Raw genomic sequence first — 13,489 nt, forward strand, 5'->3', positions numbered from 1 at the left:
CTGTAAACCAGCTAGGATCTCGAAACAAATCCACAATAAATGCTCTTCCCAAATTAGAAACACATGAAATGGCAGATTTGGCAATAAATTACAAAATGTAGATTCTGGGAGTAACCAGAACCAGTGAAGACTTACACATGAGTAAAATGAAACCCACCAAAACATTCCATGCATTTTATGTCCTCCATAAAGCTGGGTGTGGCATCTCCACTGCACAAAGCCTGCTAACAGTTCCACAACATATCACCAAAACAAAATACAACCGGAAAAGCATCAAACCAGGATAAACTACATAATCTGAGGATCCCAATGCAAAAAAAAAAAAAAAAAAATGCAGGGTCCCAGGCCAGGTGCAATAGTATGTGTCTGTAATGCCAGCTACTTGAGAAGTTGAGGAATGAGGATATGTGAATTGAAAACACAAGGCCAGCCAGGACAAAGAAGAGAGAAACCCTGTCTCAAAATTAATAAGGGCTGGAGATGTTGCTCACTGGTAAAGTGCTCCTGAGTACAATCTCCATCACTAAAGAAAAGAAAAAAAGAAAGGGTCTCTTATTCAAAAATTCTAACGTATTGCAAGATGGGGGAATGTACAACTACATAGGTCACAAGCCCATAAAGAAGCCCCATCTCTAACCCAATACCCATGCTAACTAAATTTTTTTAAAAGACGAAATGTGGTCGCTTACCATGGTATCTAGCCTTTCCAGCAGAGTATCTGAAACAAAAAGAGCTGGGATGGACTGCTATGGGCAGGTTTTCCACAGGGTGGCACACCACCCAGGCCCAGTATCATCCCACCTACACAATCCCTACAATGCTGTGAAAAAAATAACCTGACCAGGCTAACTAAGCTACATCACTTCCCTCTCTCACTTCCATGCAAATATTATAAGTGAAAAAGGTGGTAGAAAGAATGTGATGATGTGGTAGATTTAATAGTACTTAAAATGAGAACAAAAGCAATGACCTATCATGCAGACAAGAGATCAAAGAGGTGAATGGTACCTTTCAGAGTATCCAGTTCTTTGGGGGAAAAGAGCATTAAGAATAATTTGCCATGCTCTTGTGCCATGCTAATGCCTGAAAAGCATCACAGGTTTAAAAAAAAATTTTTTTTCAGATAAGAAAAAAACTGATCCTAGCTTATTAGTCTGGGTTTTCTGGATGGTTCTGTCATGTCGCTGAAGAGAACTTGAGACTTGCATCTGAGAAAGCATTGTTTACAAATCATATTCATGTTAACAAGTAAAATTCCAAAGGCTAGAATAGCTGAAGGTGATTACAAGGATTCAGCCAGAAACATCTGTTTTTCTGGCTGGGGTAGTGTTATTCAAGAAATGGGGTAGTATTATTCTTCCTAAAATTACTAGGAGCTGGGTCTTAACTAAAAATACAGAAAAAGAGACAGGATCTTCTTTCTCTATGAAAGCAGCAGTGTTAAACATGACCAACCAATATACCAAAACCAAAAGGAAACTACAAGATGTCTTGGGTCTTGAAAGGGAAACTATGGTTCCTTAGTGACTAACAGGTAGGCTGGCAGACAATAATGATCAGCACAGGGTTCTTGTTCCACAGAAGCAGCATATCCTCAAACTAAAATTCTCTGAATCTTACAGCTGTGCATACTCTTGCCCCAACAGCTGACTTGAGGATTCCTGACAGCATACACCACACAGTGGAGGAAATACCTAGAGGTCAGAGAGGAAACAGGGTCTTAAATGCCTAAGGTTCTGTCTTTGAAGAGGAAAAAAATGTTTACTCCCCAAAAGGTGGCAGCACAAAGTTACCCAACTAGGTAACAAGAGGCCCTGTTTAATCACTAACAAGAAGGAAAAGAAGAGAGGAAACACAGAAAATTGGATATAATGGTTTCCTCATAACCTAATTTTTTTCTACCCATCACAGGCCTGTGTTTCCCAGATGTTTTCTTCTTCCTCCTTTTTCCTCCCTCCACCCCCATTTCCAAGAAAACTTCTCTAAGCATACCCCCCCCAACCTGAGCAGTGTTAAATTAACATGCCTACAAACCTTCCTAATAAAGAACAGCCCAAATTAATGCAGTAACATTTAGGTCCATCCAGCAAGATAGTCACCATTTGTATACCCAGGGGGCCAGAAGAAAAAATAGATTCAGAAGAGTTTTTCCACCAGTTCACCAAAATGGAAACTCCAGGTCAGCTTCCACGTGAAGCACGACCTTGCATAAGAGCCAAACTCAAAGGACTCTGGAAAACAATTCTTGAGGAAAAGGTCTTCAAGGGCAACTAAACAGTATTTGAAACACACAGATTTTACTTAAGGGGATAGGAAAATTACTCCCAACTAACATTCAAGTGATTTTAAATGGACTTTATTTACCCTAAGTTTTGAGGCTGAGCTACATTTTTATGAAGACAAAATGATTAAGGGTAGAATCGCAGAAAAAAATTAAGTGTTAAAAAGCTCTTTTGTCCTTGGCGTTACATCTTGGCATTGCTAAGCACCTTCTTTGGTGAGGTAAAAAGGAGGATAAGTAACTGGTAGCAATTCCTCCTTTTCCCACATTTTCAGAAAACGTAGAGAGAAGACAGCAGCAGATGAAATATTTTACCATAAAGATGGTATTTAAATATGTACCCAATTTTAAATTACCATTTGGAAGGCTACAACTCCAGGTGGGGAGCTCTCACCTAGAGGCATGGTGTTGAGCTCTGGCCCTCAAGGATAACAAGTAGGCTTTTCCGTGGAAAGTGTTTGATGGTCATTGTCACGGCAGCTGGAGAAGCACCTGCGGGTAAACCGAGGTGTTTTTTTGTTTGGAGGAGGCAGGAAGACCAAAAACAATCTCACCATCACAGAAACACATGTAGTGCACTGGAGCCACAACTGGTGGAGTCCCCCTAGCTGAACTGGGAGAACTACTAACGCAACGACTTCTAATGAGCTGCATCCCTGAGCCTGCTGGCAGGGCACAGCGTCCGTGCTTCCGGCGCAGCGCACGGACGGCGCAGACCTGAGATGCGACCTCCGTGGCTGCGCCCGACCTCCTCCTAAGGAGCACTAGGGAAAAATCATGCTCCTGCCCAGAGCGCCCACGGCCTCACGCCACCTTCCGCACACCGCGTGGCCGCTGCAAGTCTCCAGATGTCTCCGGAGCTCCAAGGTCCGCGCGCGAGGAGGCGCCGTACTAAGTGGGCACACACCAGACGCTAAACACCTCGGTGTGTGCAGCAGAAGCACGCAGTGCCCACATCCTCCCACGAGGCGGGGTCGCCAGTCCTCTACAGGAATCCTGCCCTTTTTCTAGAAAACCCCCCCTCCCCCACTTTCCCTCCAATACACTCACCTGCGTCTCGGCGCAGTTTCCTTCTCGCACCACACGCGGCCGTACCCGGCACGTCCACGCCCTGCACGTTTTCTGGCGCCACTGGCCCTGCTTGGCTCCCGCCGCCCCCAACCAGTTGGTGCCCACTGTAGGGGCGGTGCCACCTCCCGAGGCGCTCTGTGCCCTCCACTCCCGCTGCAAGAGGCCGAGCTCTAGGAACTTCGCGGACACAACCTCCGCCGCACCTACCAGCGTTTACGAGCCGAGGCCGTACCCAGTAAGGCGCCGCGGTGGCGTGCACAGCCTTTAACCTCGGCATCCAAAAAGAACCTAGGGCAAAGCCCAGCCGCCGTCCCTGCCCCCACGCCCCCTGCACTTGCCTGCTACGACTCAGCGCTGCAGCTACTAGGGCTTGTGCAGCCGGGCGACGGCACAAACCGCGGAGGAGTCGCTCCGGGGGGGTTCCGCGAAGAGGCAGCGGCAGCGGCGGGAAGGCGGACTGGAACCTGGCGGAACCCCGCCCCACCCGCGCCGAGCCACCGACCACCCTCCTCACCCGGCTGGCTGCTGCCTCAGTGACGCCCCGGCGCCGCTGTCCCGCCGTTTGTAGCGGAGCGGGGAGGAGGGGCTTGCCTGGAAGAGCGCCAGGAGGCGGGGCCCGCGGCGAGTTCGCCGCGCTGCGGCCGCTGCCGGCGCGTGCCCTGCCGGGCCACCCCACGGGTCGGTGCCTGCGGGGAGACGCCGGACAGAGCCGCTCAGCTGGGTCCCTCCGGGCTTCCGATTCCCACCAGGCTCCTCGACAAGGTTTCACTAGACCATGCGGAAAGAGTCCCTAGCCCAGAAGCGGCCAATTCCAGGTGCAAGTTTACAAACCCCGAGGCTCTGAGCGCTAACGCAGAGTCAAAGCAGCTTGCGCCAGGGTTACTTTGGTATATATGTGTATTGTGTACCATATCTATGTATACACACACATTTTGCAAGTAGAGTTAAAAGGCTCCTTCCCCCCCCCACCACTTAACAACCAAAAGATTTTGTCCCTCGACGGGAAACTAAGGCCTAGTCTCTGCTGCCCCTCCCTACCTCTCTCGATGGAATCTGACATTTAAATAAGCCCCCGAGTACCTGTGAGGGGTGCTATACTCTGCTTCAAATGCCAAGTAGGAAATCCTGCACTCGACTGTGCGTCTGTCTTTAGCCACATCCTTCCAGTGCCCCCCACTAAAGCCCCGAAACGGCCAACTCTTCACCGAGGGGGCGTCCCAACGTTGCCTTCCCTCGACCCGCCCCCTGGCCCAGCTCAATCCCTTTTTCCCAGAAAAACCTGTGCCTGTCAACCCATACCTGTAACAGAGTCAAAACCGACCCCCGAGCCACGCGGCTAGAGCACGTTTTTACACCTGCTCGGCTGCTTAATTATTAGAGCACCTGTCGTACTGGGATTTTTTTTATATATATATATAGCAAAGGCTTTTTTTTTTAACCCTTCTCCCTAAGTTTAAAAAAAAAAAACTACGTTTAATATATAACCTGTCATACCTACCTGAAATTGCAAGAGTTAAGAGAAAGGAACTGAGCAGTGGGCGACTGAGCAGCTGCAAGAACGTGACCGAGGTTACAGCTTCAAGGGCATGATGCGGGTTTGATGCAGCAAGGTCCGCTAAGGGCGCCCAGCGCTCCCCGCCCCCACGCGACGGGCGGGGCGGGAAGGGAGGGAGGAGGATTTCTCTAACCCAGGGCGGGAGTGGGGAAGGCAAATTTACCCTCTTAAGCGAAGTCAAATCAGGCATAGTAAAATAGGGACTCAACCATGGGCGAAACAGAGACAGGCCGTCCCTCAATTTTGGGAAGCCAGACTAGGAACACCGGAAATAGCTAATCGGTTCTATATCAGCATTTCTGTGTCACCCCAAAACAGATCTACAATTAAGTGACCTTAATTGACTTTGTGTAGGTTCCTGGGAAAACTACTTAAAGCGCCTGCGCTTCTTTGACCTCCCTCTAAACAGTTAATTATAATATCCCACTCCTGGGCAGGCAGGATTGACAAGATGCCAGTTTTCAAACGTTAGGCGAAAATAGGCCTACCTAATTTGCCAGTCCAAACCCAAAACTCTTAGAATGTTCTACACCCTACTTCCCGAAGCTATCTTCTTCAAGTTAGGGGAGACATCTCTCTCAACAATTTCCCAAGTATCCCAAACCACTTCTGTCTAGTCTTGATTTTCATGTGGAACTCCAGAACAGGTTAGCTTTATAAAGCGGGATGCCCAAGCACTAGGTTGGAAGAGGGAAGGAGAAGCCATTAAGGGCCCGCTGTTAAGACAGACTCTAGGAACAACAGAAAAAAACTAAGAGCAATAGTTTTTCTGTAAAAATGAATCCCATAAAAGATGACTTTAAAACACTTGACCTTTTTTTGCGGAATTTTTTTGCTCAAATTCTGACAGATCTCTCAAATGTCCCATTAAAGAAGCCATTTTACAAAGAAGTCTTATGGGCCCAGACAGATTTCCTACACTTCCGTTTCCCAAAACACAAACACCCTTTTTCTGACCTTTAAGAATTGATTTTCAATTAGGAAAACAATTTCTTCGGCTACTACTTTCTACTCTGTACTACTCCCTCCCCCATTTCATTTTAAGCCTACGTTTTATAGGCTGCAGTCAATACTGTAGGCCTATGAAATAAAACATATTCATCTCTCATCCCCACCTTCCTGGGGAGAGGTATAATAAATAGGGATGTGGAGAAGAACTGAAGGTGTAGAATCTTAACAACCTGAGTGTTCGTGCATGGGTGGGGGCGGGGAAAGAAGCCATGCATTTCGGGGAGGAAGTACAGAGACATCCATCCCCGTCCAGCAGTGTCAAGAGTAAATACTAAATGGTTGACTATTTCTCTCACCCTCACCACAGTAAAGCCAGACCTGCAGCTTAATTACAAGAGAAAATACCCGGTCTCCACATCAGTTTTGCTAACCGGTACTTGAAAATGGAAAACGGGGAACTTATCCAACCCCCGATTTGCCAGTTGTAGAGCTTTCCTATTAATTCTTTACAGACGTGAAATAGGTGGGTACGTAGCAACGTGCTGGGCATAAATTAAGCAACAATGGCCACACGAGGTCCTGTCTGCCGCGGAGCGCCCATCGTGGGCACTGCCACCTTGTCATGCCTCGCCCCCACCATCCTTTGACAGAGTCCAGTCTAGGGGAGGCTGGCAGTGGGTTGGCTTTTCCAAACTACAGGGTGGGTGGGGTGGAGAGCAGGAGAAACTAACCTCAGCCGGCTTTGTACATTTTCCCATCCTTTGCCTCAAAGGCACTCTCACTCACACACTCACCCACACCCCTTCGTGCCAATAATTTAAACTTCTCTTAGGCAAAGCCAGCACCTCGTTCCATCCACCACCACCCCCGCCCTCCCCGCCCCATAAACATCCTCCACCTTTCCCATGTCTACCCGGAATTCGCTTTTTCGCAGTAGAAAGCCAGCTGGTTTCTCCTAAACCCTGAGATATCACAAAAGTTAAAATGAACCGTATGCCTGTATGCCCAGCTTCTCATTCCCAACCATCTTTCTCCCAGCGTCAGTTTAACAATAGCTATTCGAAGAAGGGGAGCGGTAAGGAGGGGGTGAGGGCTACGTAGCCGAGTTGGCTCCTGGGGTGGCTGCAAAGCTTAGCGGCTGCGAAGGGGTTCCCCCTTTCCCCGAAGGCGAACTCAGCCGCGTAGGACCAAGGACAGGGCTTGGAAACCACTTCCCAGCGACCAGCACAGCGAGGTTCCCAGGCAGCCGCCACTTCACAGACACAGCTCCAAGGATCTTATTTACGCTTTTCTGAACAAAGGGAATCTCATATCCGGTACAGGCTTAAAGATTCCGCCCCAAATTGACTATCTTCTTTTAAATTTGAATTACGGTAATTGGCATCTGTGAATTAGATCCCGCATACCTAGCAAAGATGAGTTTTGACAGCTTCTCACCACCCCAGCCCCAGCCCAGCCCCAGCCCTCAGGCGGCATGTACTTTTTTCAGTCAACTACAACTCGCTGCCTGTGCAGCATCTAAATTCCATCTGGCAATCCCATCTCCCCAGCACATGCTATCTGGTTAATGCAATTAAGCCAGTTTTTTTTTTTTTCCCCTCTAGTCTAATCTGTAAGTCCGGGCTTCTGATTCCCTTTAATGATACTAAAGCTTCTTTGGTCCTCCGGTTCCTTTCCGAAAGTAGAGGCATGCATCCCCCTTAAGTTATCCCTCTCTTCCCACGAAACGAACTTCCAACCTCCATCCCGAAGCTCACTCAACATCCAGCCTCCCATTGTACCCCTGCTCTACCCTGGCCACATTTACCACTTAAGTTTCTGCCATTAACATCCTGGAACATTCAGTATGTTAAGCATGCGTCCACTGTCTTTTAGTCTAGCTCTCCAGAATTAAAAAGCAGAGCAATCGCTTTGAAATGAGGCAAACATGTGCAATTAACTTCATATTCTGTATTCCGCTCACTTACAGGTTTTCTGGGTTTGCCAGCACATCGCTGCAACTAATGATTAAAGAAACCAAACGGAAACTTACCTTTCTCCCTTAAGGTTTTTGTGTATGTGTGTTTTTAAAGTAACGGTGCAGTTCTCCCAATAAGGATGAGCAAGAAGCTGCTGGATAGTTCTCTTAAGACAGCACGAAACCTAAACTGTGCTCGGCTTAAAAGAAGCAAATAAAAAGAAATGCTTTCGACCCCAAAGTCCAATGCTAAAGGAAATGGTGAAAAAAAAAATATGAAGGGGAGGGGGAACTTAAAAGAGTTTAAAAAGACGGAGAGACTATCCTCCTATTGCCGTTCAACTAAACAAAAAGGGGCAAGAAAAACAAACCAAGGAACAAAGAAAAGAGACGAAAGAACGTTGTTTTTTTTTTTTTTTTTTTCAAAAAGACGATGTCTTTCCCCTTGTTGCTTTTTAGTAGGTCGCTACAGGAGTAAGCTGCTGCATCTCTAAGTGAGAAGAGAAATAAGGGGGGAGGACGTCTTAAAAGGGAGGTGGACTGGACCACAGATTTATAGCACCGTATCACCAACCCCTTCTCTGCCTCCGCACTGCCGTGTGTGCAGCTGCTCTGCCAGGCTCCTATCCCGGGCAGCACGCGCGGAAGTATACGCCGAGTCGTGCCACAACGCAACTTGCTTATTGCTCCAGGTTTCTGATTGGTCCAGTTGCCCCCATTGATTCCGCCCAGAAGAGGCTGCGTGATACGATTGGCTACGAGCTTGTGTCACTCTGGAGAGCTCAATGGAGTCCCGTTTCAAGGTAAGTTGTGCGGGGAGGTACACACTTAACACTGGCGGCGAAGGGAAATGCAAGAAGCTAAGAGAGATGGAGAGAGAGCAACGTGGGAGGGTTGGAACTGTACTATCAGAGTTTGCGATAAGGCACGATCTCCTTTCCTCTTAAATCTTTCTGCTTCCGAAAGATTCATTTCCTTTGCCATCACTGCTACATCTTTGGCATAGTTCTTTATAACATTAAACTCTCTGTCCGGAATGTATGAGTCATTGAGAGCTCACTCTCTTTGATCTGAGTGAAAAGGATGAATGTACATCCATTACTTGCCCGCATGCCTTTTTCAATTTGTGTTCCAGTATTCTGTATGAGATATTAGGCAATTGTATGTATTTCTCTATTTTAATATATGCATGTTGCAGATCTCTCTTTTTAAAAACACATTCTTTAGTGCTAAGAAAGAAGTAAAAAAAAAATGCTTTCAAATAAAGCTGCACAGTGTGAATTAGCTTTCACTTCATGTCAGAATAGAAAAGGGTAGAATAAACATCCTGTCCAGGAAAACAGGTACTGAGTAGAAATAAGATCCTTGACTTGAGGGTGTATGATGACTCTCAAAAAGAACAGTTGTATATAAAATTAGAATAAGCCACTCTTCTGCATTTGCTGCCAGTACAGTTCTTGGACCACACGTGTATTGCTGACAGTAAAGATAGTTGAACCTTTACCAAGGCTCTTTCTCTGAAAATTTAGAAAGTTTAACCAGAAGACCAAGTGCTGTCAACATTTCTGCTTTGTAGATGAAGATTGCTTTATCAGAACCCCATATTTTATTAACATTCAGGAGACTTGAATACAGTGTTTTATTCATGACATTTATTTCTTCTTCTAAGTGCAAGTGAGATTCTTGGGATTGTAGTGATGTATAAGTAGAGACGATATTCACTTGACCTATGTTCTTTCCAGCCAGAATTTCTACTTTCAATCTTGAAAGGTAGTGCCAACTTCCTAGACAGTACTTACATTTCTTAAAAAAACAATGTGCTAAATCTTCTCTAAAGGCACATGCTTTCTGAACAAATTCCTTTACCTGTTTATTTACTACTAGTCGCTGCTTTGAGAATGCCGGAGAGAGAGAAGGCACAGGTAAGAATTAAAGATTGCAGGAAGGTGGAGTGTCATGGAGGGGAAAAAGAAAGATGGTAAGAGAGCAAAATGATTTGGAAGTGAGAAGTAAATCAGTGTTCCTTATGAGTGTCCTTGAGTGTTGATAAATGATTAATGGCAAAGAACAGAGGATCTGTTTATCTCCTGTATAGACGTGTATAACAATGTCTGAGTTCTGTTACTTTGCATAACAATCACAGGGGGTTGGGAAAGAAGGCCTGAATAAGTTATTTTGTAATTAGCATTTATAATTATGATTCCCTAACCCCCATCCCCACTTTTTATATAACAACAGCACCTGGGGTCTTAATTTTAATTTAAAACAATTCTCTAAACCTGGGTAAAACTCAGGGCAAGAAGAAGGAGAGGGGAAATGCAGTTTGAAGAAATGGAGTCGAGGGTCTAGAAAAAGACAGATCATAGCTATGTATAATAGATGTATGAATAACAGAAGACTGGGCTTGTTGTCATCTTCCTTCAATCTCTCCCTGCACCCCCAGCTCAGTACGAAGAAATAATTCTGAAATAAATACAATTTGGGTAAAAGTTTATACTATTTTATTTCATCAGACTTATCTGTGAAGTGAATTTTTTTCCTTTTTACCATGCTTTTAGGTTGTTACCACGTTAGTTGCATGTGTTCATGTAATCTTAGTACTGTAAAGAAAATCTCTACCATTATATTATATAAATGCCTTCTAACTAGGTGCAAACTAATGCTTTGTTTTACTTTTTGATGTAAGTACATGCGTGTATGTAAATGTGTGTGTATGTGTGTGTTGAAATCTCCACTGGAAAGACTGGTAGATTACAATGCTGTGTTTTCCAAAACAATAGGGAGATCAAAAGCTATGAGTGGTATGAAGTAATGAAAATCTAGCATGTGTGTTATGTAAAAATACTACAAGGAAAATTATAAACTTGTTTATTCAAATACAAAATACTAAATTCTGTAGATTCAGTATGTGTGTATACACATATTCTTTTTCATTTTAGTCAGAGAAATATTTTCAAAATATTGTCACCTTCCACATGTCTTTTCTCTACAGGTGAAATTAATTTTAATTATTTAAGAAACTGAAAATATCCTAAAATATTAATTTATTTCCTAAATAAAACAGACGTTTTAAATTTTGAAAATCTTTAAGTGGACAGATATAACCATAAGCAACATGTAGTTTTCTAACTTTTAAAAATAAAAGTTAAATACAACCACTTTTCAAAAATTATATCTGGATATAGATTTCACTTTGAAATTCATTTGTCATGGTCTGAAATATTAACATGTACTGTACTTCTTACAACTAAGGAAGGCTATGTGCAAACATTTCACTCTAGATTAAGCAAAAATGCAATCAACCCTTCCTTCAAAGAATTATCCACAGCATCTGAACTTGCGTTAGAAAAGCATTTAAAAGATATCTGTTTTGATTAAGACATGTTAGCTCTGACATATCTTCAAAGTCCTAGGCATTATTTTGAATTGCAGCAGAAAGAAGAAAGATTGAGGGAGCCACTGAAAGCTTAGGGAAAAGTTTGATGTGGATAAAGTTGCCAAAAAAAAAAAAAAAGGTTCTCAAAAGCTGAAAAGTAATGAATTCAATTGAATATTTTACTGAAGTTTCTTTGCAAAATAACAGCCCCTCTCAGGGATATTTAAAGCTATTATGAACAATATTGTTTAAGATAAATAACCCACTCACATTAGTTCTTCTGAAGGTGGGGGAGAGATTTTAATATTTTATAGAAAAGGGTTCTATAAACTACATGTGAGTTTTTTTAAGTAAAAAAACAAGTTGAGTAAATGAGCTTACAATGTTAGGCTCAGAGTGAAATTTCTAAACAGTACACCTTCTTAGATGAATGAAAATATTTTGCATTAGTTTGTTGGGCAGATTGGGTGTTTTGTTTTGATAATGTTGGGAATGTAATGCTTTAATGCCTGCCTAAGAAATGTACATGTTATGTAACCTGATAATTACCCTTTTATTTATTCTTCTGAAAGTAGTATGTTAACTTTCCTCCTACAGTTTAAAAAACAGGAAAAGTTGTAGAGAAAATTGACACCAATGTGAGTATAGACCCTGGCAACCCGGTAAGAGAATGAGGCAGGAATTAGCACCATGGACAGAGACCAGCAGACCCTGCCTGCATAAAAGTTCACTAAGCCTGGTACAGTGTTTTCTGTCCCTTCTTGTGAGACACGGAAACAGCATTTCTTGGGTTCACTGTATTTTGAGGAAGACACCCTCCTACTCTGTAGAAACACGGACTTTGTTGAGACTTTGTTAGGACTTGGCCATACGACCAACCACCGCCAAGAGACTTGGAGCCCCGAATTCACAGGGCACCTGCTACTGTCATCCTCTTTTACATACATTTCGCTTGCCTGGATGAGCATGTCTTTCATCAAAGTGCTCACACAAAATAAATGCAAATCCAGGTAGTCTTCGAAAAGTCTGATAAACCTCCAGAGTTTTATATCCTCGAAATTACCAATGGGAAAGGAAGCAAGACCGCCTGCCGGATCACTCTTGTTCCCCTCCCCCAGTATTCTCTGAGTTCTTTTCACCCGCCAGGCAAAGGGGCAAAGTCTTTTCATCCAAAGGTGAGTAGCGTCTACGACTATTTTGTAAATGACCCTTTATATTGCAAACATTTCCATAAGGGACAGTGCCAGGGCGGCAGCAAGCAGGATCAAACATCCTTTACTTTCTCTTTACATTATGTACTTAAACTCCTATTCCAGGGAAAAGACTAAAGACGCACACTCAAACGAGAATTCCTCCTAAATTCTGACGTTGCCGTTTACACTTAAAGACGTGAATTATCTCTTATGTTAAATAAATAAGTAAATAAATAAATAAATGTAGTGTGGCACAAAACCTTGCAGACCGGTCTAATTTGTCACTCCTTCCCCTACACACACACAGACACTTTTTTTTTTATTATTGGCAAAATTTGCATGAGTCTCCTTTAGATGCTTTGCCTGTAGATATTCAGACTAAGATCTGTTGCACGTGTCCCAGATGTCTCTGAAAATATATCTGCAGCCTCGGATAGATGACCATTTACGTAAAAGCTCCTATGAATGTCCTCGGATTTTCCTCACCTCTGTTATTCAGTATCAGCTTTTAGGAGGAAAAACACACGTCTCTGCTAGCATGCAAAGGGGCATCTAGGCAACCCAGAGAGGGTGAAGAAAAGCTGGAGGTGGGAAAGGGCAAATCAAAGCAGTGTGTCCGGTTCTTTGGTTAAAGTGTTAAGAGCCTTCTCTAAGCTTCCTCTCGAAGCCAATACGTCTCATGCAAAATTAATACAAGTAATTAAAAATAGCAGTTTCCAAAGTTAAAGGAAACCATCTGTCTCAGCTGGTAGCAATCAGTCTTTTCGCGGGTCCCTTTACCGGGACCTGGAAAGAAACGGTTTTTCTGCTTCCGATGCTCCGAGGCTCGCTCTTATATTGAAGATTTATGTTTCCACTTGTGTGCGATGCACGTCTAATTTGAAATAATAAAGCTGGGCTGAGCAACCAGTCAATCAGAGCTATCAACTGCGCCCGGCACACCGCCCTGCCCCCAACATCCCTCAGGTCTCTAACTCTTCCTCTCCCCACCCCCTCCCTCATTCTGCCCTCTCCATCCTCTTTCCTCCCTCCTCTGTTCTCACACACACTCACACTTTGCCCCCCACGTGTGTTCAGATCAAACCCTTGCCCCACAGAGCAAGTG

General features: G+C 44.2%; 1 protein-coding gene across 16 annotated transcripts in view; it reads right to left on the minus strand.

Annotated features, from left to right (window-relative positions):
* Positions 1–13,489, minus strand: part of Elavl2 (ELAV like RNA binding protein 2) — a 153,348-nt gene that overhangs the window by 120,626 nt on the left and 19,233 nt on the right. For 5 of the 16 annotated variants that reach the window (XM_046467381.2, XM_058586393.1, XM_046467383.2 and 2 more), the window contains exon 1: positions 7,891–8,431. The exons of 2 other annotated variants lie outside the window; for them this stretch is intronic. The gene's annotated coding sequence lies outside the window, so the exon portion shown is untranslated. Of the gene's footprint in view, positions 1–2,675; positions 2,758–3,331; positions 3,659–3,690; positions 3,867–4,850; positions 4,884–7,890; positions 8,432–13,489 lie in introns of those variants that run through there. 9 more of the 16 variants (XM_058586394.1, XM_058586383.1, XM_058586389.1 and 6 more) reach the window with 8 other exon arrangements.

The sequence above is a fragment of the Marmota monax genome, unplaced genomic scaffold (genome assembly GCF_021218885.2).
Source record: "Marmota monax isolate L192 unplaced genomic scaffold, Marmota_monax_Labrador192_F-V1.1 WCK01_AAM20220418_F8-fsc00033, whole genome shotgun sequence".
NCBI classification, from domain to species: Eukaryota; Metazoa; Chordata; class Mammalia; order Rodentia; family Sciuridae; genus Marmota; species Marmota monax.